This window comes from Leptonychotes weddellii, chromosome X, assembly GCF_054177405.1.
Source record: "Leptonychotes weddellii isolate Sample4059 chromosome X, ASM5417740v2, whole genome shotgun sequence".
Classification (NCBI taxonomy): Eukaryota; Metazoa; Chordata; class Mammalia; order Carnivora; family Phocidae; genus Leptonychotes; species Leptonychotes weddellii.
In genome coordinates this window covers 80,589,257-80,615,253 of record NC_138385.1, presented here as the reverse complement: position 1 = coordinate 80,615,253, position 25,997 = coordinate 80,589,257, and the positions used below count along the sequence as shown (strand labels likewise).

Below are 25,997 nucleotides of genomic sequence, written 5' to 3'. Positions count from 1 at the left end.
AAACTGATGGTTGCTGGAGTGGAGGGGGGTAGGAGGGATGGGGTGGCTGGGTGATGGACATTGGGGAGGTTATCTGCTATGGTGAGTGCTGTGAATTGTGTAAGACTGATGAATCACAGTCCTATACCCCTGAAACAAATAATATATGTTAATAAAATAAATAAATAAATAAATAAATAAATAAATAAATAAATAAATAAATAAAAATTTGCTAGGAAAAAAAAAATAGATTCCCAGCCATCATGTGTAATGCCAGACAAAAGGCCATCAACTATTTCTTGAGAGATTTCCATATTTATAACCTGTGAGTGTATTTGTTTCATATGCAAATATAATTAAGTAATCATAGCTCTAGCAACACATGTATATGAAAAGCTTATATGGATATATGCATGTGTGTATCTATAAATACACACATTTACGTATATATAATTTAAAAAGTAACTATTGCTCAAGTAACACATTTATATGAAAAGATATATTTGAAGGAGAGGCCTCAAGGAAGTTGACAAGAAAGTAGAAGTTGACAGATTAGTCTAGGAAGTCAATTATACCATTCAGCATAAGCCTTTGATGATAGCAGTCCTGTGCATTCCAGTAGATTGAAGATGATGCCTACCCTTGGAACATCAGAAGTGATGCTGACTCCTTTAGCCTTGTGGATAAAGTGAAGATGCCTGATAAATGAGATTTTTGAGAGCTTCTGGGACTGTTGTCCATGAAAAGCATCTGTAGTAAAGTTGATATTAGTTTGTAAGGACAGTTAAACAGGGGCTATTTGGGATGACCTTGAAGTAATGAAGACCAATCAAAAATATCCAGCTAATAATCTGTTATAGTAATCCAGACATAGGCTAACATAATTCAGAACAAAGACAATGACAAGAAAAAAAGAAAGAAGGAGACATAATTAAGAGGAAATTCAAGGAAAGAATTTTTCAACTTTTAACAGCTTGTATGTAGGGAACACATTAAACACATCAAAAAATGACATCAAGATATCCAGCCTTGATTGCCTGAAAAAAAAGTGACACTCTTGAGCAAAAATATACCAGTATTTATATTTGCAATTTTCTTCAGAAAGCTATCTCTTAAATGTAAAGGATTAATAGGCATTAATTTGATATGTGGCCTATAGGTTATACATTTAATTCATTTTATATTTAAAATAAAGTTCAAACCTTTATTAAAAGTCAATGAATCCCTACTCATTTATACTGCTTTCAGCTTTCTCTAGATGGTTAGATGTACCTTGCCAGCTATTTCATTCTTTGTTATTAGAATAAGACAACCACATCTGGAAGTCCCAAAATGCCAGGCGAGGAGGTTTTAAGACATTCAGATTTTCTGTGTCAAGGCCATTGTTCCTAGTTTCTTTACTGAAAATAGCATCACGGTGAGTAATTTCAGACTTCTAGTTGATGACTTTTCCTGTTTGGACAAGAATGTTTTCTGCAGTGAATGAATGCCTCTAAAATCCCACAGAAGAAACAATTCTGCTTTGACACTTTCATTTTATTCCATAAGATGAGTGATTTGTGAGTGAATTGAGGGAATTCTACAGAACCATTTTTAAAACTGTTGTGTAAAAATGTCTCATTGTGTAGATCATCACATACTTTCCAACAGTTATTGGATACTTGGGAAATGGGAGAGGAAGCTGTTTTATTACTATTTCAGTCTCTTTGAAATTTAAAGTTAAAAATATGGTTGGTTACTTGGAAATTAATAATTAGTTTATAACAAAAAACCCGTCCTTACAAATTATAAGAAATTCCAAATTTATCTAAACATTTCTGCTTTTTATTTAAACTTTATATAGATTTGGATTTTTCAAAAAGTGAAAATTTCTCTCTTGAGGTGATCATTTTTAAGCTGTAACTACTAAACACTGTTTATGTAATCCCTACCTTATCAGAAATAGGTTATCAGAAATAAGGTTATCAGAAATAGATAAGGTTATCAGAAATAGATCAGGTTATCAGAAATAGGTCAGAAATAGATCAGGTGGAAATTTCCTGTGCCATGTGAAAAAATTTATTAATACCCATCTTAAAGAAGCAAGGACTATTCAATAAAATGAGAACAGCAATCACCCAGAAAGGACAGGAGTAACTACACACGAGCTATACACTTACATAGTTGAAATATACAGCCTTAAAAAACCCAAGTGGAATTCCATTTAAACACAATGGATTTTTACATTATGCTATTTGGTTTCAAAATTTATATATTCTCTCTTTAATCCATAAGGTATTTAGATGACTATTCATTATCTCCCAGTAAAGAAAAATTATTTTCAGAGGATCATACCTTTTTTTGGATTCTTTGCTTTTGTCATCTGATTTTTTAAGGTCTGGGAATATGGCCTATAAAAATTTGTTTGGGAGAATATATTCAATTTTTGTTTGCAGCCAAGCTCAAAATTTGTATTTGTAAGCTTTACACAAATAAAATAGATTAATATATACTCTCTTATATAGGGTAAAAACTTACCTTCTTACAGAGGCTAATCCCTTCCCCTCACTGTCTCTACTCATAAAAAAAAAAAATGTTATTGTATTGCTTAAATCCCAAGCAACTACATTCCTTTGGCTTAAACAAATATATTAAAACATTTTACTATGATGTTTCTGGATTTAGGTATTGTCTAGGAGTTTTTGCTTTATGTATTTTATTGCTTTTTTGTTTGGAGCATAAAAATTGTGGCTGTTTTATATTCTCTGTTGATTATTAATTGTGTTATTGTAAAAACCTGTATGAGTTTTATATTTCTGTTGTAACAAATTACTACAACTCAGTGGCTTAAAATGATGCACAGTTACTATCTTACAGTTTTGTAGATTAAAAGTTTGACATGGGTTTCATTGGCTTTAAATCAACTGCATTCCTATCTGAAGGCTTTAAGGGAAAATCAGTGTCTCTGACACTTTCAGCTTCCAGTGGCCACCCACACTCCTTGATTCATGGCCCTCTTCCTTCATCTTCAAAGCTAGTAATGTTATAACTCTGATCCTTCTTGTAATCACATCTCCTTCTGACCACATCCAGAAAAGGTTCTCTGCTTTTAAGGACTGAATGATTAGGTTGGGTCATCCCAGATAATCCAAAATAATCTCCTTCTCCAGATCCTTAACCTGAGTCACATTTCCAAAATCTCTCTTTTTAGTTTAACATATTCACAAATTACAGGGGCTGGAGCATCCACATGTAGGGATGGGGGAATATTCTCTCTTTTGTCATAATTAATGATCTAGTTCTGGTATTGAATGCTGCCTTATATGATATAAATATTGCCTCTTTTGATTGATTTTTGTTCATATTTGTCTGGTGAATTGTTTCTCATTCTTTTTTTTTTCAACATATCTGTGTTATCTTTCAAAAGTGATGTTTGGGAACTAAATATTTGCCCAAATATTTTTTCACTTTAATTTCTGGCATTTAGGATGAATTCATCTATTCTAATTTATTATGATAAATTAGATAATATAATTGATTTTCTTTCTTTCATCTTATTTTCGGTAAACCATCTAATAATGTTTATTTTATTAGTACAAAAGAAAGGCAGTCAGCTCCTAAGTGTTCTGACTAGGATCAATTTAGTTTGTTAGGATAAATAACTTTGGAGGCTGCCTATATTTTCATGATGAGGTAGTTTCTTCAAAGATTGCATATAGCTACTTATACTGCCTAGAGTTCCTGTACACTGCAACTTTGCGTCTCTGGAATAGCTGGGAAGCTGTACTCTTCGCCCCAGGCTCTAAAGGAGAAATACTAATTATTACAAACAATGAACTTTAAAACCTACTCTCTTTTGTAGAAAACTTTCCACAAATACATCTAAAATTTCCAACAAATATATGTTACCATGAAGCACATTTTAGTTAAAACTTTCCATCCAAGAAGCTGAGTGTAGGAACAGATGAAGAAGAATACATATTCAAAAAATATTTTTTAATTAAAAAATGAGAAAAATAACATGTATTCAGATCACCATATCCCCAAATTTCCTTTCTATATTCACTTTTTGGCCAACCAAAATCAGGTTTCTGTCCCAACATCTTTTTTTTTTTTTTTGCTAAGTACAATGGACATTTTGCTGCACTTACATTAAATTACTTTGCCTTATTTTAAAATAACTATTTCTACCTTTTTTTTTCAGAACAATAAACACTTTTATTACCTGACTGAAGATAGGAGGGAGGAAGATTTATTTGCCTTTTCAGGCTTTGATTTTCTTCAGCTAGAACTCTAGCTCTTTACCCTCCAGCACATAGCCTTCTGCTCTGCCACAGTGGACTGGTCTTAAAGTGATGCATGCAAGAAGCTTGCCCTGATGAAACTGCTCCTCCAGAAGACTGCTGGTTTTGGCATTCTTTTTCCTTCATTATATTTCTTCTGAATTTCCTTTGATCATTTTTTGTTTAAAATCTTTTGTTCCTAGGGAGTCCTTCTTGAGGCCCAGGAGCAGTGCATAGTGGGACCCATACCACTGTCAGTAGGGTGTGATTGACATCACAATACAGTTCTTCACCAGGTCTTGGTGCTGACCAGTTCATTGTTGGATGCACTGCAGACAACATCAATAATCCTTGTTTTGCACATACAACACTTGGAGCCCCAGGAGAAGTTCGCCATTCCCCATGTCCAGCCCCAAGGCATGGTACTTTTTTTTTTTTAAGATTTTATTTATTTAGGGGTGCCTGGGTGGCTCAGTCATTAAGCGTCTGCCTTTGGCTCAGGTCATGATCCCAGGGTCCTGGGATCGAGCCCCGCATCGGGCTCCCTGCTCCGCGGGAAGCCTGCTTCTCCCTCTCCCACTCCCCCTGCTCGGGTTCCCTCTCTTGCTGTGTCTCTCTCTGTCAAATAAATAATTAAATTTATTTATTTGAGAGAGAGTGAGAAAGAGTATGAGCTGAGGGAGAGGGAGAAGCAGACTCCCTGCTGAACAGGGAGCCCAATGCAGGGCTCCATCCTAGAACCCTGAGATCATGACCTGAGCCAAAGGCAGATGCTTAACCAACTGAACCACCCAGGTCCCTGGCATGGTACTTCTTATTGACTCCCAGAATACAGACCGTGTGTGGGCAGTGGGGGCCAATCTTAGTGTTGGCAGCAGGGCACCCCAGCTCATACTTTCGCTTCTTGTGGAAGGTCTTTCTCTTGCCCCCAGTCTTGCAGCGTTTGTGGCACTAGTCCCGAGAGATGCCCACCTCTATCAGCACTGGCTGTGAAAGAATTATTTCTACCCTCCTGAAAGTCTTTTTTCACTTTCCTCTCAGAAAGTCATATTTTTCTCTTTATATATACCTGTTTTTTTTGTCACTTAGGTATATTCTTTATTTTTTAATTTTTTCCAGCTTTATTAGATATGTTTGACAAATTAAAAGTGTATATACTTAAAGTATACAATATGGTGTTTTGAAGTAAATATACCTTATGTAACGATTACCATACTCAACTAATATATCCATCACCTCACATAGTTTGATTCTCTGTGTGTGAAGAGAGCACTTAAGATCTATTCTCCTAACAAATTTCAATTATACAGTACATTATTATTTATAATTACTATGCATTCTTTTGTAGTTCCTCTCCATGGCTATTCTTTAGATATTGGCATTTCTTAGACTTATTACTAGGTCTATTTCTTACTCTATACATTCTTTTGGTTAATCTTATCTTCTCCCACCTTTTCAAAACTAGATTTATCCTGACTTGGTGATTATCTGGATGTAGAGATTGAGGAAAGATAGGAATGTAAGATGATACCTATGGTCCTTGATTGGGCAGTTTAATGAATTGCTATTATAATGACAACAGAAGAAGCAGGTTTTGTAAGAAAATAATTGTTAGTTTTGATCATCGTGAGTTTGAGATGCCTGTTATTGAAAGTCAGAAATATTCAGTAACTAGCTGGGTATACAGTCCTAAATAGTAAAATATATTCAGTGCATGTGTGTGTGTATGTGTATATATATATATATAGCAATTGTCAGCACTTTTGAGGCAACTGAAACCAAGAAACTAGATGAGTATATTGTAGAATAATCTGTAGAGTAGGAAAATGGGGGAGGGGGAAGCAAAAGCCAGAGTTCTAAATAACACCAGTATTTAAGAGTTAAACAGAAGCAAGCCTCATAAAATAAGTATGAGCAGTTAGAGAAATGGGAGAAAACTCAGGAGACTGTGATATAATCAAATCAAAGGAAATATATGCTTGATATAGAGTTGGTTGCTTACCTAATAGCCATCCCCTCCTTCAACATAATTTTACAAACTCTAAATTGTGTTGAGTCAGCAATATGCCCAGGGAAGGGGGGAAATATCTATAGCCACAAAGGATGAATCATGATTGGTCTTAATAAAGTGTGCTAATCTCATACTCCTTTGCTGGTGATTATTTTATAGATTTGTTTGTGACAAAATGCTAGTCAATGGGAAGTCAGGGGAAATCTTCTGGAGGGTTCTAAAAAAGGATTACAGTTCTGTGATTGTATGTAATTAGAGATCTTTATTATTTAAGCCACTAATAGTAATATTTGCTATTAATTTTATCCAAACATCCCATACTTGATAAATACCTCGATTACTAAAAAAATGGGTGGTATAAACAACAGTCCCTAAACTGTGCAAAATAGATAAGTAAAGGAGGGCAAATGAGGGCAAGTGGTGACCCAATCATATCAGGATGAGAAACTTGTTACTCTTTTTATATGGAGCAAAATGTGTGGTCAATTTTTTTCTTGTTATATCCTGCAATTCAACCTACATGCCAAATGATGACATATCATAAGAAGTAAGAGGAAATTTCAGGGTATTATCATGTGTTGTCTCTTTCTTGAAGCTTCCAGAAGAGAGAGGGGTGCTTAGGTTAAATGTGGATAGTCACATAGAACTAAAAATTAAGAACAAATGAAACCCAAAGCTAGAAGAAGGAAATAAATAATAAAGATTAGAGCATAGATAAATGAAATAGAGAAGAGAGAAACAATAGACAAAATCACTAAAACTCAAATTGGAGAACTTGGATGAAATAGACAAATTCCTAGAAACACAAACCTACCATTAATAAATTATGAAGAAATGGAAAATCTGAATAGGCTTATAACTTGTAAGGAGGTTAAATCAATAATCAGAAATTTCCCAGTAACAAAAAGCCCTGAATCTGATAGCTTCACTGGCAAATTCTACCAAACATTTAAAGAAGAATTAATAATACTCCTTCTCAAACTCTTCCAAAAAATTCAAGAGTAGAGAATACTTGCTAACTCATTCCAAATGGCCAACATTACCATGATACCAAAGCCGACAAAAATACTAGAAGAAAAGTTAAGTACAAACCAATATGTTTTATGAACATTGATGAAAAACTCCCCAAAAAGTACTAACTAGTGAACAGAACTCAGCAGCATATTAAAAGGATTATACACCATGACCAAGTGGGACTTATTCCTAAAATGCAAGGATGGTTCAACATACAAAAATTAATTAATGGAATATGCCATCAACAGAATGAAGAGGTAAAAATCATCTCAACTGGTACATAAAAAGCATTTGACCCAATTCAGTAATCTTTCATGATAAAAACATGAAACTCGGAATAGAAAGAAACTACTCAACATAATAAAAGCCCTATATAAAAATCCCATACTGAACATCATATTCAAAGGTGAAAGACAGATTTTTGACTAAAATCCAGAACAAGGCAAGGATGCCTGCTTTACCACTTCTATTAAACATAGTACTGGAAGCTCGAGCCAGAGTAATTAGGCAAGAAAAGGAAAGGAAAAGCATCCAAATTGGAAGAGAAGTAAAATTGTCTCTGTTTGCAGATGATATAACCTTATATGTAGAAAACCCAAAAAGTCTAAAAAAAATTGTTAGAACTAACAAATGAATTCAGCAAAGCAGCAGGATACCAATTCAACACAATACAATGGATGAACCTTAAAAACATTATGCTAAATGCAAGAATCAAGACCAAAAATGTGGCATATAATTTGCTTTCATTTATAGAAAATTTCCAGAATAGGTAACTCCACAGACAAAAAAAGCAGATTAGTGATTGTCAGGGTCCAGGGATTGGGGGCGGGGGTGGATAAAGAGTGATTGTTTAATGGGTATGGAAATTCCCTTTAGGGTGATGCAATGAATTGTATAGTTTAAAATAGTTTTGTGTTATGTGAATTTCACCTAGATTTAAAAAAAAATTAAAAAGTGAAGGAAAAATAAAGGCTTTCTCACACGAATAAAAACAGGGATTTTGTCACCAATTGACCTGCCTTGCAACAAAGGTTAAAATATATTCTTCAAAGAGAAGGAATAAGACATAGGTCAAAAACTAAAATCTATGTGAAAAAGGAAACACATCAGAGAAGGAATACATGAGGGTAAAATAAAATTTTCATTTTTCTCATCCTTATTTGATTTAACAGAATTACCTGTTCATAATAATTATTGCAACAATGTATGAGTAATTAGAGCTTATGGATAAGTTAATTAATGACAGCAATGATTTAAGGGATGAGGGGGACAAATTGGAAATACTCTGTCATAAAGTACCTGCACTACCCATGAAGTTGTGGAGTGTTGTATGAAAATGAACTTAAATTACTCATAAATGTTCATGTATTATAAATTCTAGAGCAACCACAAAAAATTTTCAAAAGAAGTATAATTGACATGCTAAGAGAAGAGAAAAATGGAATTATATAAAATAATTAAAACCAAAGAAGCAAAAAAGAGTAGACAAAAAAATAAGGAAAATAGAAAATAATTACACATATGGTACATATTAATTCAACTGTATCAATGATCACTTTAAACTGTGATGTTCTACATATGCCAAATAAAAAACAGAGACTTAAAGAATGGATAAAAAGACAAGACCCAACTACATGTTGTCTACAAGAAACTCACTTTTATTTTTTTTCAAATATTTTATTTATTTATTTCAGAGAGAGAGACACAGAGAGCACAAGCATGAACAGTGGGGAGGGGCAAAGGGAGAAGCAGACTCCCTGCTAAGCAGAGAGCCTGATGCGGGACTCGATCCCAGGACCCCAGGATCATGACCCCAGGCAGACGCTTAACTGACTGAGCCACCCAGGTGCCCCAAGAAACCCACTTTAAATATAAGATACAGCTATATTAAAAGTGAAGGGATGGAGAAAGTTATATAATGCTAACACTAATCAAAAAAGCTTGCATAGCCATATTAATGTCAAGTAAACCACACTTTAGAACAAGGAAAATTATCAGGAATAAAAAGGGACATTTTATCATGATAAACTGATCATTTTCCCAAAATGATATAACATAATCTTAATGTGCATGTGCTTAATGGGAGAATGTCAAAATGAGTGAGGTAAAACTGATAGAACTGCAAGGAAAAATAGATGAATCCACTATTATAGTTGGAGGCTTCAAAACCCCTCTATCAGTAATTGACAGACCAGCAGGCAGAAAATCAGTGAGGTTACAGTTGAACAGAGAAGTGCCATCAATCAACCGAATCTAATTGACATTTATAAAACACTTCATCCAACAACAGGAAAATACACATTCTTCTCAAGCTCACATAGAACATTCAACAAAATAGACCACCTTCTGGATTATAAAACACACTTTAAGAAACTTTTTAAAAAGATAAATCATACTTTCAGACCACAATGAAATTAAGCTACAAAATAACAGAAAGGTAGCTGGAAAATAATTGGAGAGTAAACAGCAAACTTCTAAGTAGCAAATGGGTCAAAGAAATCCCAAGAGAAATTTAAAATTATTTTGACCTAAATGAAAGTGAAAACACAACTCATCAAACTGTGTGTGATTTGGTAAAGAGCATGCTTAAGGGGACATTTATAACATTGAATGCATATATTAATAAAGAAAAAAATATCTAAATTTAATAGTACAAGCTTTCACCTTAGGAAACTACAGGAAGAAGAGAAATATAAACCTAAAGCAAAGAGAAGAAAAAAACGGAGCAGAAATGAATGAAATGGAAAACACTAAATCAATAGAAAACTAGTAAACCCAAAAGTTGGTACTTGGAAAAGATTCGAGACATTGATAAAACTCTAGCCAGGCTAACCCAGAGGGGAAAAAAAGACACAAATTCCTAATATCAGAAAAAAGGGAGGATATTATTACTGATCCCAAATCATTAAAGGGATAATAGAATATTCTGAAGAACTCTATGCCCACAAATTTGACAATCTAGATAAAATGGACAAATTACTTGAAAAAGACAGCTACCACAATTCACACAAGTAGAAATATATAATTGAAATAAGCCTATATCTGTGAAAGGAATTGAATTAATAATTACCTTCCAAAACAAAGCACCAGGCCCAGATGGTTGTACTGGTAAATTCTACCATAATTTAAGAAATCATACCAATTCTTTACAATCTCTCCCAGTTGATAGAATCAGAGGGACTACTTTCTAACTCATTCGATGAGGCCAGCATTTCTCTAATACCAAAACCTCATAAAAACATTACAAGAAGGGAAAAGTGCAGACCAGTATCTGTAATGAACATAGATGGAAAAATCCTCAACACAATATTAGCAAACTGACTTCAACAATGTATAAAATGAATAATACAGAATGACCAAGTTGGATTTATTCCAGATATAATATGCTCATTCAATATTCAAAAATCAATTAATATAATTAATCCATCACATCAGCAAATAGCTTATCCCACTGAAGGCAGAAAATCAATACTAATCCTTTCCAGTAAGTTATGATACATACTGTGGACTAACAACTGTGAATCCCTTCCCCTTCCACTTAAAATGAAGTTATCTTATTCCTTCTCCATTATTGTATAATGAATACATTGGGGGTGGAAAATTTATCTTTTTTAGATAGAGGAGCCACATCCGAACTTAACAAATAAGTACAAAAACCAAACATCATTTGTTTCAAGCTAGATTCGTTAACTAGATGAGCCTCTCAGCATTTCTCACTTTGAAAGGCTATAAATGCATTGAAAAAGAAAAGAAAAAAATTAATATGTATATATTGGGGGAAAGCACCTGTATATTTAAACAGGAAATAAGTGGACATGTCACTGGCAATATGTATGTCATTCTCCAAGCCTTAGGGAAACTATGATTAACCTAAACCAAGCAAAATAATCCCATTACCATTTTGTGAGTGATTCCTTTTAGGGGTAAGAAGGTAAACACACTTCTGTGCAGAGCCATAAGGTAAAGGATACTGGAAATTTGGGGAAAATTATACTCCTTTTAACTTTAAATGAAATTTATTTTATGAGAAAAAGATATTTGGAGATGCTTCAGTCATTTTGGGACCATGAGAGTATAAAACTAAGAATAATGTGCTGAGAGTGGCATAGGGGATATATAGGGGGAAAAAAAAAAAGCCTAGCTACCTGCCACCATTTCTTAGGCATTTTGCCAAATCTGGGAACCTCCAAATTTCTTGTTATATAATAATTAAACATCTTTATTGTAGAGTTTTATTTTCTTTAGTTATTAACTAGTATATAAATTACTCTGCTGTAACAAAGACAACCACAAATATAATAGCTCAAACCAGATGAGGTTTTATTTTCCTGTATGTAACAGGACAGTGATGCACGGGCTGTCCAGGGTGAGTAGGCTGCTTGATTCTACAATGCTGGGAAAGAAAGTAGGTGTATCCTATTTCATTTCTTTGTCAATCCCTCCCCGCTCCATTGGTGGTGCCCTCATCAACAGGGACAGCATTGACACGATGGCCATATCAATCACTGTTCTAACCCGTAAGGGGAGTAAAAGACAAAGTGGAGGGAAAGAAATTTTATTTTTAAAATAATGTAAGCAGAATGTTGCACACATCACTTCTATTCACTCTACAATAGCCAAAAGTTAGTCAAATTGCCACATGCAGTTTCAAAATCTTCTGGAAAATGTAACCTATAGTTAGGAGTTCATGCCCACCAAAACTCTGATTGAATTGTTTGCTTTATATTGCTCAAAAGATATAAATGAGAAGAAAAAGTAACAGTTTTTTTTCTACATTGTTGCAACTGAAACAGTTGTCCAGGAAGGAGTGATCAAAACAGTCACGTGATTCTGAGATTTTTTTTTTAACAAGATAAGCATATCAAAGAATTTTGATTGTGAAATTCATGAACAAATATTGGCTGAATGAGCATGTCCCAATATTGAGAGGTAGAACCAAATATTAATATAGTAAATTCTGTTTTCAGATATTTAAATGTTAAGCTATGTGTTCTAGCAATAAATACAAACAGATAGTGATTTTTTTCCTTTTCATATATTATTGATTAGTGTAGGAAAAAGTTTATTTAGGATTTTTTTATCTATGTTTGTGAAAGAGATTGATCTGGATTTGTTCCATTTATTAAAATGTATTTGACAGATTTAGGAATCAAAGTTTTGCTAGCATCATAAAGTGAGTTAAGAACTATTCCTGCTTTCTCTCTTTTTCAAATAATTCCTTTAAGAGTCATTTTTCTTGCCTAATTTATTGGTAAAATTCTCAAAGCAAGTCATCTGATCCTGGAATTTCTACGTCAGAAGATTAATTATATTTATCAAGCAATCATATTTTCTATTTTTCTGTTCCATTGTATCACATTTTTAAAATAAATGGAATAAATCCATTTACATCTTTTTGTGTCGGTAACTTCTGTATGACATGTAGTATTACTCCCACTCTTATTCCTGACATTGGAAGTCTGTGCCTTCCTTTGTTGTTTCTTGGTCAGTTATGACAAGCAGTTATAAATTGCATTAGAAATTTCCAAAAACCAACTTTTACCTTTGATTTCCTGTATTTTATATTGTTTTCTGTTTTATTAATTTTTGCACATGTCTAACTTATTTCTTACTTTCTCTGCTTTACAAATTATTTACTATATAGATAATTCATTTTTTACTTTTTGTAGTTTTCTACTGTATGCATTTTATTTTTTATTCTTTTTAAAGATTTATTTACTTATCTGAGAGAGAGAGCGAGAGCACAAGCAGAGTGAGAGGGACAAGCAGGCTCCCCAAGGAGCAGGGAGCCTGATGTGGGGCTTGATCCCAAGATCCTGAGATCATGACCTGAGCCAAAGGCAGATGCTTAACCGCTTAACTGGCTGAGCCACCCAGGTGCCCCAACTGTACGCATTTTAAAGCTATTAATTTTCTTCTACACACTGCTATAGCTGTATTCAACAAGTTTCACTGAAACATATTTCCAATATCATTAGCTCATATTATGATCTACTTCATATTTTGTCCTCTTCTATGAATTTTGGGTAATATAGAGATGTAGTGCCTAATTTTTAAATTACTGGAGGTTTGTTATTATTTTGAAGTGTTTTTATTAATTCCATTGAGCATAAATAATATACTCAGTATGATTTTAGTCCTATAAAGTTTATTGGAACCTGCTTCATAACTAAGCATATAATTAATTTTAGAAAATTTATAAATGCTATAATCTCAGAAATACAGACTTTGTTAGGATGTGTTGCCTATAGGTGCTCTGTGCAAATTAGATAAAGTCTGATAACTGTGTCCTGAGTTTTCTGTATGCTTACTGATTTTTTGCCTAACATGTATTGAGAGACATCTGTTAAAATCCCCCACTCCGAATGTGAAGTTTATTTATCTTTTTAATTTTGTCATTTCTTTTCTCTATATATTTTTAAAATATGTATTTAAGATCATAAAAATTAAAAATAGTCATATGTTCCTAGTTGATTGACCATTTTATCATTATGATATCTTTCTTTATAATTAATAACAATTCTTAATTTTAAGACAATTTTATTTGAAATGTGTATAGCTCTACAAGTTTATTGTTGAATGTTTTCATCACATATCTTTATTATTTTATTTAAAATTTTTATCTTACTTTCTTCTGGGCAGCATACAGCTGGAATTTGATCCAGTCTGATAATCTTTGTCTTCAAATTAGAGGAGTCAGACTTTTAAAATTTTGATGTAATTACAGATTTATTTGCATTCACTGTTTCCTCCATTATTTCAATCCTGCTGTTTTGTTCTATCAAGTGAATTTTGTTTTGTTTTGTTTTGATCTTTGTTTCTGTGTGTATTTCCTTTTTTTTTTTCTTTTTTGGTTAAAGCACTACCAGTTCTAAACTTTCCATTTGATTCCTTTTTATAATTGAATTTTTTTCCCGAGATATCCTTAGTTTTAAGAGTGTTTGTGATTGCCTCCTAGGTCATTTTTGTAATAGCTATTTTAAATATTTGTCAGATTATTCCAACATCTGTGTCATCTTGGCATTTGCTTCTTTTCCCTATGCATTGATATTGGCTTCACTTACATATCCTAGATGTTTTGAATATATTATGAAACACTGAGTCTTGTTTAAATTCCAAGATAACATTGATGTTTTTGTTTTAGAAGCTAATCAACCTATTTTTTTCCATCTCAAATTTCCATCTCACATTTCCATCTCGCATTCTGTGGGCTATGGTTCCAATGACAGTTCAGTTTTCAAAGCATTTGTGGTACTGTTCTAATTTGTCTACTGTGTGCCAACAATTTGGAATCTAAGCCTTGGTCTATTCATCAGTTTAGTTTATTAGTTTATTCAAAGTTTTTGCTGTGCTGAATAGGAAAAGATCCACTGTATGAGCCATTTAAGGATGAGCCTAGAATTTCACAAAACAATGTTATGAGGTCACTGTCCCAGCTCCTCCCTCTCAATGACATCTCCTCTTTTCCCCTGAGGCTCCTCTTAGTTCTCTGTCCAGAAAGTTGGGCTTTGATTTCCTGATTCTACTATACACTTACGCAGATTTACCTGTATGAGAGGGGCCAAGCTGTAGGAAGAAAGAGAAAAAGAGAAACAAATTTTGTCCTCGTACTCTTGGAACCACAAATCCACTGAAAAGAAATGAAGGTTCTTCTTAATCAGAGTTTTGGCTCCTGCTGCCACAACCACCATAGAATTATAGAATTACTTGGGGATTGGAGAGTGAAAGAACAGAGAAAATTATACACACACACACACACACACACACTTATGAGGGATTTTCACACTCTCTGAACTTTAGGAGTTCCCTTTCATTCTCCTTTAGCTAGAATTAGAGGGCTTCTCTGGTCTCTTTCTGCATTCTGGTGACACTTTGATTCATTAACTTCAGGCTGGGAGATACTGGTAAAGAGAAAATGGTAAATTTGCCACCAATTTGGGGGCATTTCAAATTCCAGTCATTTTCCTTAACCTGACTGTTAATATTTACCTTTTAGAAATCTCAAATAGCTGCCTTATGTATTCTATCCAGGTTTTATAACTGTATACAGTGAGAGAAATGCAGTGGAATGAGTTTACTCTATCTTAACCCAAAATTGAAAGTTCTGAGCTGAAAGTTCAAGCATTCTATGAATCTCCCTCTATTTTTGCCATCTTCTTTCCTTTCCACTTTCTTCTTCATGAATTTTATTTTACTATTTCTCCAGTCTTTGAAAGAATGGGAGCTAAAATAGACTAGCAATGAAATTGGACAGGGATTGCAAATTTAGGAAAGGATGGAGACTTTCAATATGAGATAATAAGGAATGGGAAACAAACTGTAATGATGCAGTGCCTTATAGAACCCCAAACAGAAAGGGAAGGGACAGAGTAAAATATTTTAAATTTCAAAACACCAGATTAAGGCAGAACTTTTATTCTAATTGAAATTTTTATTAGTATTTTGGTCTACCTGCATAGCTAATTAAAAGTTACCAGCAAGTAAGAATTCACACAGTGAAAATTTTAGCTCATATAACAAGCCATAGTACAATCTTATGGATGCTCACAGCTATAAAGAGAATAGTATTTTAAAGCAACACAAAAGTATATATTCTCTGAAGAGACACATTTCAGACATTATGATGAAATAAAGGTTTTGCTTAGAACAGTAAGAGACAGTAGGTGAGTAATAATCTTTAAAAAGTTCCAATAATTGTGGGGCGCCTGGGTGGCTCAGTTGGTTAAGCGACTGCCTTCGGCTTAGGTCATGATCCTGGAGTCCCAGGATCGAGTCCTACATCGGGCTCCCTGCTCAGTGGGGAGTCTGCTTCTCCCTCTGACCCTCCTCCCTCTCATGCTCTCTGTCTCTCATTCTCTCTCTCGCAAATAAATAAAAAAAATCTTAAAAAAAAAATAAAATAAAATAAAAAGTTCCAATAATTGTAAAATTTTTGTTATATGCTAATTTTCCAGTCTGATATTTTGCAATAAATATAAAAATAATATTATTTACAAAATATTTTAAGGCATTTTATTTTCATCATAAAATCAATAAATGGAGGAAATGTTAAGTTGAATTATATTCTAAAAATGCACATAAAAGAAAAAGCCAGCAATGCTTAGCTCCATAGGACTTTGCATTTAAATAGAAATTGTTATAAAAAAAGCATTATAATAGCAGTTTAAAAGCACTGGATGTGAAGGCAGGCTTGAAAGAACACCATTAGTGATATAGCAATAATATTGCATATGTCTGAAAGCATATTAAAATGATAATGGAAATGAGGCCCATTTTTTATGAAGTGTTTATACTTAAACATCCTGGTCATCACTAGAAAACAATACAATTAATTTTACACTTTTTCCATTCTTCTCTTTTAAATTTGAAGATTCCACAGTGGTATTTTTATGGTACTTTTGGCAAATTTCCCTGCAGCTTCCTCTTGAAATCTTTGAAATAAAAATCTTGAAGGATTTTTTCTGTGTGTGTGTGTAATAAATATATCAGAAAAAGCATCTAGCATATTGATTAATGTGAATTGAGGAGTAATGATTTTGAACAACTCTGGCCCTTTGTAAAATATACTGACCTGATTTACAAAAGTGGCATATATGTCAAAAAACTATGGTTAGTGTGGTCAGTGATTTTCTGTCATATATATTGTTTAGCATTTTTTATTGTCTAGACCCAGATGTTAACACTCAGGACATATCAAATTAAGAAGTAATTAGTAATTTAAAAATTCTGATTATCACAATGTGATGATTTAATAATTGTTAATGATAATAAAGCATCATAATTAGCTTCTAGATTTATACAAGTTCACTGGTTTCATTAAACAATATAATCAAATTCTATGAAGATTTTTTAATTATTAACTTTCTGTGAAAAATAAAAAAATAAAAAATATTGGGCGCCTGGGTGGCTCAGTTGGTTAAGCGACTGCCTTCAGCTCAGGTCATGATCCCAGGGTCCTGGGATCGAGTCCCGCATCGGGCTCCCTGCTCTGCGGGGAGCCTGCTTCTCCCTCTCCCACTCCCCCTGCTTGTGTTCCCTCTCTCGCTGTGTCTCTCTCTGTCAAATAAAAAAAAAAAATCTTAAAAAAAAAATAAAAAATATTAATTGTCTGTAAAAAATTATAGAGGGTTTTGTTAATTATAATACTTTCAATAACTATCAACTTCAAGAGGGAGGAACAGTATTAGTATTGCCCTGATCAACTCTGAAGTCACATATTATATAAACCTATAAAACCTATAAATGGCAGATGAATGCTTAAAGAGGGAATCATATTCCTCTCTGTAACCAGATTGTACATTACTTCTTGAGAATGTATTTCTCACATTGAGAGTTATGAGAAACTTTAAGGAAGACTTATTTACATACAGTTTTTCTCTTGATTGACAAATGTACTTATTATTTTGAGGATAATTTACTGTGACTGGAATCCTGCCAAAAAAGAAGGCAAAGGCAAGATAGCAGGTACAATATTTATATTTTGTAAAGTACAAAGAAATGAGGAATGGGGAAAAATCCTTTTGAAACAAAGACTTAAAGGATGAACAAATGGCTGGTTATACAGAATAATAGTTGTACACCAAACTCTAGCTTTGTAATAAATCATTTTAGAGTAAATGAAGCTGGAATGGAGTTAGCTGACTATCTCAATGAGAAAAATATTCCTCTCAAGAAGCTGAATTTTATGCGCAACTTTCAGGATATTTTCACAATAGTCCACTAATTTATTGATGCTTAATTTGCATGCCAAATGTGTGGCATTTTGAAAGAAGTATGAAAGACTACTATGTTCAATCTGATTCAACAAGTATTCATGAATCCACTTATGTATTCAAGGCACTATAAAGAATACAAAAGAGATAATGAAAACTGCCCCAGCCCTCAAGCAACTTTTAAACTACTGGGGATGACACATGGCACCATTAAATAAGTAACTAACTGCTGAAATAACTGGTACAAAGATTGGGTATTATAGAATTTCAGACTAGAGAGAAATAGAAGAAAACTTGAATGATCAGGAAGTCTTCTTGAAAGAGAATGGCATTTTTGCTGTCGCTGATATCAATTTTTTAAAATTTATATCCAAACAACATATTTTAGCACCATCTATGTGTGAGATTCTGTGCTATATGGTGCAGAACATATAAAAATGATTGAACCATGTTCTCAAATATTTTATAATCCAGGAGAATAATGAGTTCACAAATAACTGGGATATAAAGCAAAATATCATATGTTGCAAATGAAACAAAATATAGAATAAAAGTATACAAAGTTCAGAGAAGGGAGTTATCACAAGTAAATAAAAAAATTCAGAAAAATGACATGGCATTTAAAACATGGCATTTCAAATGGTGTTCAAAGGAAAGGTTAGGATTTTAGTTTTCTGAAAGAGAAAAGTAGTTCTACCAGGAAGAAACAATAGGAACAAAAGCTCTGGAGGGAGGAAGAGCACAGGTTCTATTTGACATAAAGTAAATAGCAGTAAATAAATGTAGAAAATGGAATGAATTGTCATACTGTACATTGCCTTAAAAGTCAAGAGCACCACTGTTACTTCTCTAGGTAGTGAAGAACCATTGAAGTTTTAAACAGAGAATAACTTGATTAGAGCTGTGATTTAGAAAATTTAGTGGAACAGAAAGTTTTAAGGGTGAAATAAAAAGAAGTTACTATAGCCAGGTATATAATGTGCCAGAATGGATATGAGAAAATTGACCTTTGGAAAACTGAATGGATCCAGGAAAGGACCTATCAATAGTTAACCACTGTCATTACCATAAAGCACTGAGCTCAATAAGCCCCACTCACATGTTTAAGGCTTACAATTGGCTTTTTAATTCTTTATTCTTTTAAAGCTTCCAAAATTTTTAGGAAAGCCTTAACATATGAGACCAAGACAAAAAATCTGAAAAAGAAAATTAAAAAATGAAGAGACAGTATAGGTTGAACAGTGGCTCTCAACTGGGTACAATTTTTCTCCCAACGGACATTCTGCAATTTATGCAGATAGTTTGATTATCACAATTACTGAGGTGCTGCTGGAATCTAGTATGTGGAGGCCAGAGATGGTGCTAAACATCTTAAAATTCACAAAATATCCCCCCAGGACAAATAATGATATTGCTCAAAGTGTCTGTAGGACCAAGATTAAGAAACTCTGAAATAGAAGAAAATAAAGCAATAACAAATACAAATTTCCTCAAAAATAAGAGACCTTAAAGCATCTATGAAATAACAACAGAGGCTATTAAAAGTGAGAATTCAGTGATCTCAATATAACTCTGAGTTTAAGAAATGATTAAATTTAAAAAATAATAGAGACTTCTAGTTTCTGTTCTGGCATGTAAGGAGCTTAGAAGTCTTTACTCTAATCCTCACAAGAAAAAAGCTGAACAAATTAAAAATGAACACCTCCTCTTAGACCCATCAGAGAATCAAGGCCACAGAGCAAACTACAGGATCCATAATTGAAGAGACAGGAAGGTACATACAAAGAATCATAACTTAAGGGAGCAGAAGTTCAAGAGCAAAAACAAATATGGGAACTAGTACAAAGTAGACAAACATATGCTATTATGATGAATTTCTGGAGGCCCAGTGTGGACATAGTTGAAGGTTAAAAACTTCAGTAGAGGGCCCCATACTTTGGTGAGTTTTACCTCAAGGAGCCTCCTGAGTTTTCACAGTGAAGATCAGAAGAAAATCCCCTTAAGCTTCTAGCAAGTAGAGAAGAAAAAATTGCTCTTTTGAAATTCACCCAGAGCTTCTTTGTTCTTAACAAGGTTTGCCTTCAAGAGTATCAGTTTTACTAGAGTCAAACTACTTAACTCCAACCCCATTTAGCCTTCTCTGTGGGGGGAGGATAACACCAACTTCAGCCCCCTCTGACCTTCCTGTCTCATCTAAAGGGGTGGTAGTCCCTGAGAAGCACTTGTGAAGGTCCCAAACCAGAGCAAAGGTTCACCAATAGTCTAAGACCCAATCATGGGACTATAGAACACTTCTCCTCCCACATTTTACCACATCAGTAGGGGTCCTGTATAAAAATAACAATAGGAGAATACAATCAAAAGAATAGCATATCTCAGGGGCGCCTGGGTGGCTCAGTTGGTTAAGTGACTGCCTTCGGCTCAGGTCATGATCCTGGAGTCCCGGGATCGAGTCCCGCATCGGGCTCCCTGCTCAGCGGGGAGTCTGCTTCTCCCTCTGACCCTCCTCCTTCTCATGCTCTCTTTCATTCTCTCTCTCTCAAATAAATAAATAAAATCTTTAAAAAAAAAAAAAAAGAATAGCATATCTCAGACTTATTTAAGAAAAAAAAGAATAAGTTTCTATGGAAACCCGAAGACAACAGGGACGGCAAAAACACTACCACCAGAGGAAATATTAGCTTCTGACATCTACAGGTACAGCCTAATGCCTAGCCAGATAAATCTAAAACCTAACACTAAAAGACTATTTTCTTCAATTCTTTTTTATTCAATACATCATATCTGGCATTCAAGAAAAATTAAAAATCATAGTAAAAGACAAAAACACAGTTGGAAAAAATGAAGCAATCATCAAACCAGGCTCAGATATGGCAGGGATTTGAGGATTATCAGACTAGGAATGTATATTCCATTGTTTTATGAACTGCTCTGTAGTGCTTTCTATTTCTAGTGTAGGGAAGGTTATTAATTATTGATCGAATGCCTTTGAAAAAACAGTCCTCTTCAGACTATTTCTCCTTTGTGATTTTTGGTAAATTGTATTTTTTAAGAAATTGGTTATCAATTTTATGATTGATTTTTTTATGATTTGACAAAATCTAGGTTATCAAATTTATGGTCATAGAATGGTTCATAATATTTTTTATTCACCAATGTCCATTAGATTAGTAGTGATGGTCCCCTCTTTGATTTCTGATGCTAGTAATCTATGTCTTACTGCTTTTTTTCTTACTTAACCTGGGTAGAGTTTTATCAATTTTATCGATCTCTTCAAAGAATAAGCTTATGGTTTGATTGACTCACTGTGTACAACCTGATGTTTTGATATATGTATACCTTATGAAATGATTACCACAATCAAGATAATTAACGTATCCATTACTTCACATATTTTGGGTGTGTGTGGGGAGAGTTTTTAAGATCTATACTACTAGCAGAATTAAAGTACTGATTTCCTATTTTCAATTTCATTGAGTTCTGCTCTAAATCTTATTTTTAAAATTTTTCTTCTTACTTGTGGTGAAATTTATTGTTACTTCTAAAGTAGAAGCTTAGATTATTCATTTTAGATCTTTCTTCAATTCTAATGTATGCATTCAATTCTGTAAAATTCCCCTAGCACTGTTCATTGTACCCCACAAAACTTGATAAATTGTGTTTTTATTTTCCTTTAGTTCAAAATATTTTTAATTTTTCTTGAGGATTCTTTTTTGATCCTTGTGTAATTTAAAAGTGTGTTGTTTAAGGGGAAAAAAGAAACAAACCAAAAACCAGACTCTTAACTATAGAGAATAAACAGAGGGTTACCAGAGGGGAGTTTGGTGGGGGGATGTGTGAAATAAGTGATGGGGATTAAGAGTACTAATCATGATAAGCAATGAGTAATGTACAGAATTGATGAATCACTATATCGTACACCCGAAACTAATATAACACTGTATGTTAACCATACTGGAATTAAAATAAAAAACTTAATTAAAAATGTGTTGTTTAATCTTCAAGTATGTTGGAGTTTCTGGCTATCCTGTTATTGATTTCTAGTTTAACTTCATTGTGGTATGATAGCATATTTTGTATGATATGTATTCTTTTAAATTAGTTAAATTGTGGTTGTTTTATGATCCAGAATATAGTCTATCTTGGTGAATGTTGTAGGAGAGCTTCAGAAGAATGTGTATTCTGTTAGTGTTTTATGAAGTATTCTATACATGTAAATTAGATCCAAGTGGTCAATGATACTGTTCAGTTTATGTTACTGATTTTGTGCCAACTGAATTTGTCAATTACTGATAGAAGTGTGTTAAAGTCTCCAACTATAATAGTGGATTCATCTTTTTCCCTACAGTTCTATAGTTTTTGCAACATGTATTTTGATGTTCTTTTGTTAGTTGTATGCACATGAAAGATTATTACATCTTCTTGGGGAAGTGATGATTTTATCATTATGCAATGCTCCTTTTTATCCCTGATAACTTTTCATCCTCAGAAGTCTGCTTTGTCTAAGATTAATATAGCTTCTTCAGGTTCTTTTTGATTACTGTTAGCATGATGTATCTTTCTCCAGTCTTTGACTTATTTTTCTCTGTCTGGCTTTTTCACTTAGCATAATGTCCTCCAAGTCCACTCATACTTTCACAGTTAACAGGATTTCCTTCTGTTTTAAGGTTGAATAATATTGTAGTGTGTGTGTGTGTGTGTGTGTGTGGTCACATTTTCTTTATTTCTTTATCCATTTAGCCAAAGATGGACATTTAGGTTGTTTCCATATCACTGCTATTGTGAATAATGTTGCAATGACCATGGGAATGCAGACTATCTTTTCAAATTCCAGATTTCATTTCCACTGAATATATACCCAGAAGTGGAATTGCTGGATCATATAGTAGTTCTATTTTTAATTTTTTGAGGAAATTTCACAGTTTTCCATAATGTCTACAGCAATTACATCCCACCAAAATTATGTATAAGTGTTCCCTTTTCTCCACAACTTTGCTAACACTTGTTATCTCTTCTCTTTTTAATAAAAGAAATCATAAAAATTTCCTTGATAATTACTGATGTTCAGCATCTTTTCATGCACCCATTGGCCATTTCTATGTCTTCTTAGGAAAAATGTCTATTTGGGCATTTTATTCATTTTTAATTGGATTATTTATTTATGTTTGCTATTGAGTTGTATAAAATCCTTATATGTTTTCAATATTAACCCCTTATAAGATATATAGTTTTCAAATATTTTTTGCCATTACATAAGTTACCTTCCCACTTTGTTGATTGCTTCATTTCCTGTGCAGAAGCTTTTTAGTTTGATGTAGACCCACTTATTTATGTTTGCTTCTATTGCCTGGGCTTTTGGTGTCACATTCAAAAAAAATCAATGCCAAGACTGATGTGAAGTTTTTCCTTATTTTCTTCTATGAGTTTTATCTTTCCAGGTCCTACATTTAAGTCCTTCATCTATTTAGAGTTAGTTTTTGATAATGATGGGATATAGTTATTCAGTTTCATCCTTTTGCATGGGTATCCATTCAGCCACACTATGTCTTTTGATTGGAGAATTTAATCTATTTACATTTAAAGTAATTATTGATTGAAAAGGACTTACTAATTCCATCTAATTAATTTTTTTATAGCTGGACTGTATTTCCTTTTCTCCTTTCTTCCTCTCTTGTTGGCTTCCTTTGTGAATTAATGATTTTTTATAGTGGTATGCTGTGGCTCCCATGTCTTTTTTTTCTGGTTTTATTGAGATAAATTTGACATACATCACTGTATAAGGTGTATAGCATAAATGTTTCACTTAAAAATATTATGAAATGATTACTGCAATAAGTTTAGTTAGCATCCATCACCTCATACAGATACAATAAAAAAAATTGATTCCCTTGTCTTTATCTTTTGTGGATCAGCTGTATGTTTTTGTTTTCTTGCTATTATGAGGATTATATAAAACATCTTATAAGAGTATATTTTAAGCTGCTAGAACTTAGTTTCAATTAGATATAGAAACTTCCCTTTTATTCCTCACCCCATTATACTTTTGATGTTATAATTCATATATTTTTATATTGTTTATCCATTAACAAGTTAATGTAGCTATAGTTGCCTTTAAATACTTTTGTCCTTTAACCTTTATACTAAAGTGACTAACATATCAACATATTATAGTATTAGAGTATTCTAAATTTGACTATAGGCTTATCTTTATCCAAGTATTTCATATTTTCATATGTTTTCATGTTACTGATTAGCATTTTTTCATTTTGACTTGTAGAACTCCTTTCAACATTTCTTGTAAGACATATCTACTGGTAATGAACTCCCTCAATGTTTCTTTTGTGCGAAGGTCTTTCTCCTCTTCATTTCTGAAAAATCTCTTTACTAGGGAAAGATTTCTTGGCTGGCAGGTTTTTTTTTCTTTCAGCACTTTGAATATATCTTCCCATTCTCTCTTGGTCTGCAAGGTTTCTGCTGAGAAATCTGCTCACAGCCTTATGGGAGTTTCCTCAGATGTGAGGAATTTTTTTTTCTCTTGTTGCTTTTAAAATTCTTTGTCTTCAGGCACCTGGGTGGCTCCATCAGTTAAGCGTCTGCCTTCAGCTCAGGTCATGATCTCAGTGTCCTGGGAAAGAGCCCTACGTCTGTACATCAGGCTTCCTGCTCAGTGGGGTGACTGCTTCTCTCTCTCCCTCTGCCCCTCCCACCTGCTCATTCTCTCTCTTTTTCTCAAATAAATAAATAAAATATTTAAAAAAATAAAATTCTCTCTTCTATTTTATACAGTTTTATTATAATGTGTCTTGAACAAGATTGTTTTGAGTTAAAAATCTGGTGAGAGATTATAGCTTCATAAACTTGGATATCTAAACCTCTCCCTAGATTTGGGAAGTTCTTAGCATTTATTTCTTTAAATAAGCTTTCCGTCCCTTTGTCACTCTCTCCTTCTAGAATTCTAACAATGTGTAAGTTATTTCATTTGATTGATTCTCATATTTTGGGTATGTTTTATTCACTCTTTTTTATCCTTTGTTCTCCTCTGACTGGATAATTTCAAATGACCTATTTCAATCCTACAGATTCTTACTTCTGTTTGATCAAGTCTGTTGTCAATGCTCTCTATTGCATCTTTCATTTCATTCACTGAATTCTTCAGTTCCAGATTTTCTGGTTTGTCCTTTTTTTATCATCTATCTCTCCCGTTTTCTTTCATGTGCTGTTTTCCTGATTTCAATATATTGTCTTTCTGTGTTTTCTTGTAGCTTACTGAGCTTCCTTAAAACAGCTATTTTGAATTCTCTTTTTTTGCGGAGGGGAGACAAGGTGATCCTGCAAAGCCAGGCCAAGTTTCAACAACTTCCTGTTTGTTTTCTCTAGGGTGGTGCTGAATGTTCAAATTTATGTCATTTCTTTCAGTCCCACAGAGTTGGGTTGGTTTTCAGCATATATTCACCAGCCATCTGCAAGGGCTCATATTCACTGTCCTCAGGGGCATGCACAGGAAGCCAGCCACAGTGTGGGACAGGTATGGGAGATACCTACAAAGTGATGGGTGTGTTCATGGGCCAGTTGGGGTGGTCCACAGGTGAGGCATCCCCAGTGGCCCATGGGTGGGCTTTCCAATGGAGTCTGCAAAAGCTGTTTATAGGATCTATGTCACTTTGATAATTTCTAAGCCCTGCCTATTTTCCTGGCTCCTCTCTGCACATCAGTCATTCAGTTTGCCTCAGTATTATGGGTAGGTTGAGAAAGAGTGGGCCTCACTGGAAGCATCCTACATAGCTGGGGAAGCCAGGCATTCACTCTCACACTTTCACTTTCCCCTATGGGAGAAATTACCAGGCCAGGAGGGTCTCCTGTGGCATTGAATTGTGCCTTCTTGGGGGAGCAGTAACATGGATAAAATAAAACTACTCCCCTTATCCTCTTCAGTGCATCTAATCTCATATTTTTTGCTCCAATGCTGTGCTGAAAGTTCTTCTCTGGACTCTCAGCTTCCACAAAAGTACTCTTGTCCAT

The 25,997-nt window shown here is 33.7% G+C and overlaps 1 pseudogene; it reads right to left on the bottom strand.

Moving 5' to 3' along the window:
* Positions 1 to 4,210: 4,210 nt before the first annotated feature.
* LOC102742068 (small ribosomal subunit protein eS8 pseudogene) lies at positions 4,211 to 25,997 on the bottom strand (annotated as a pseudogene).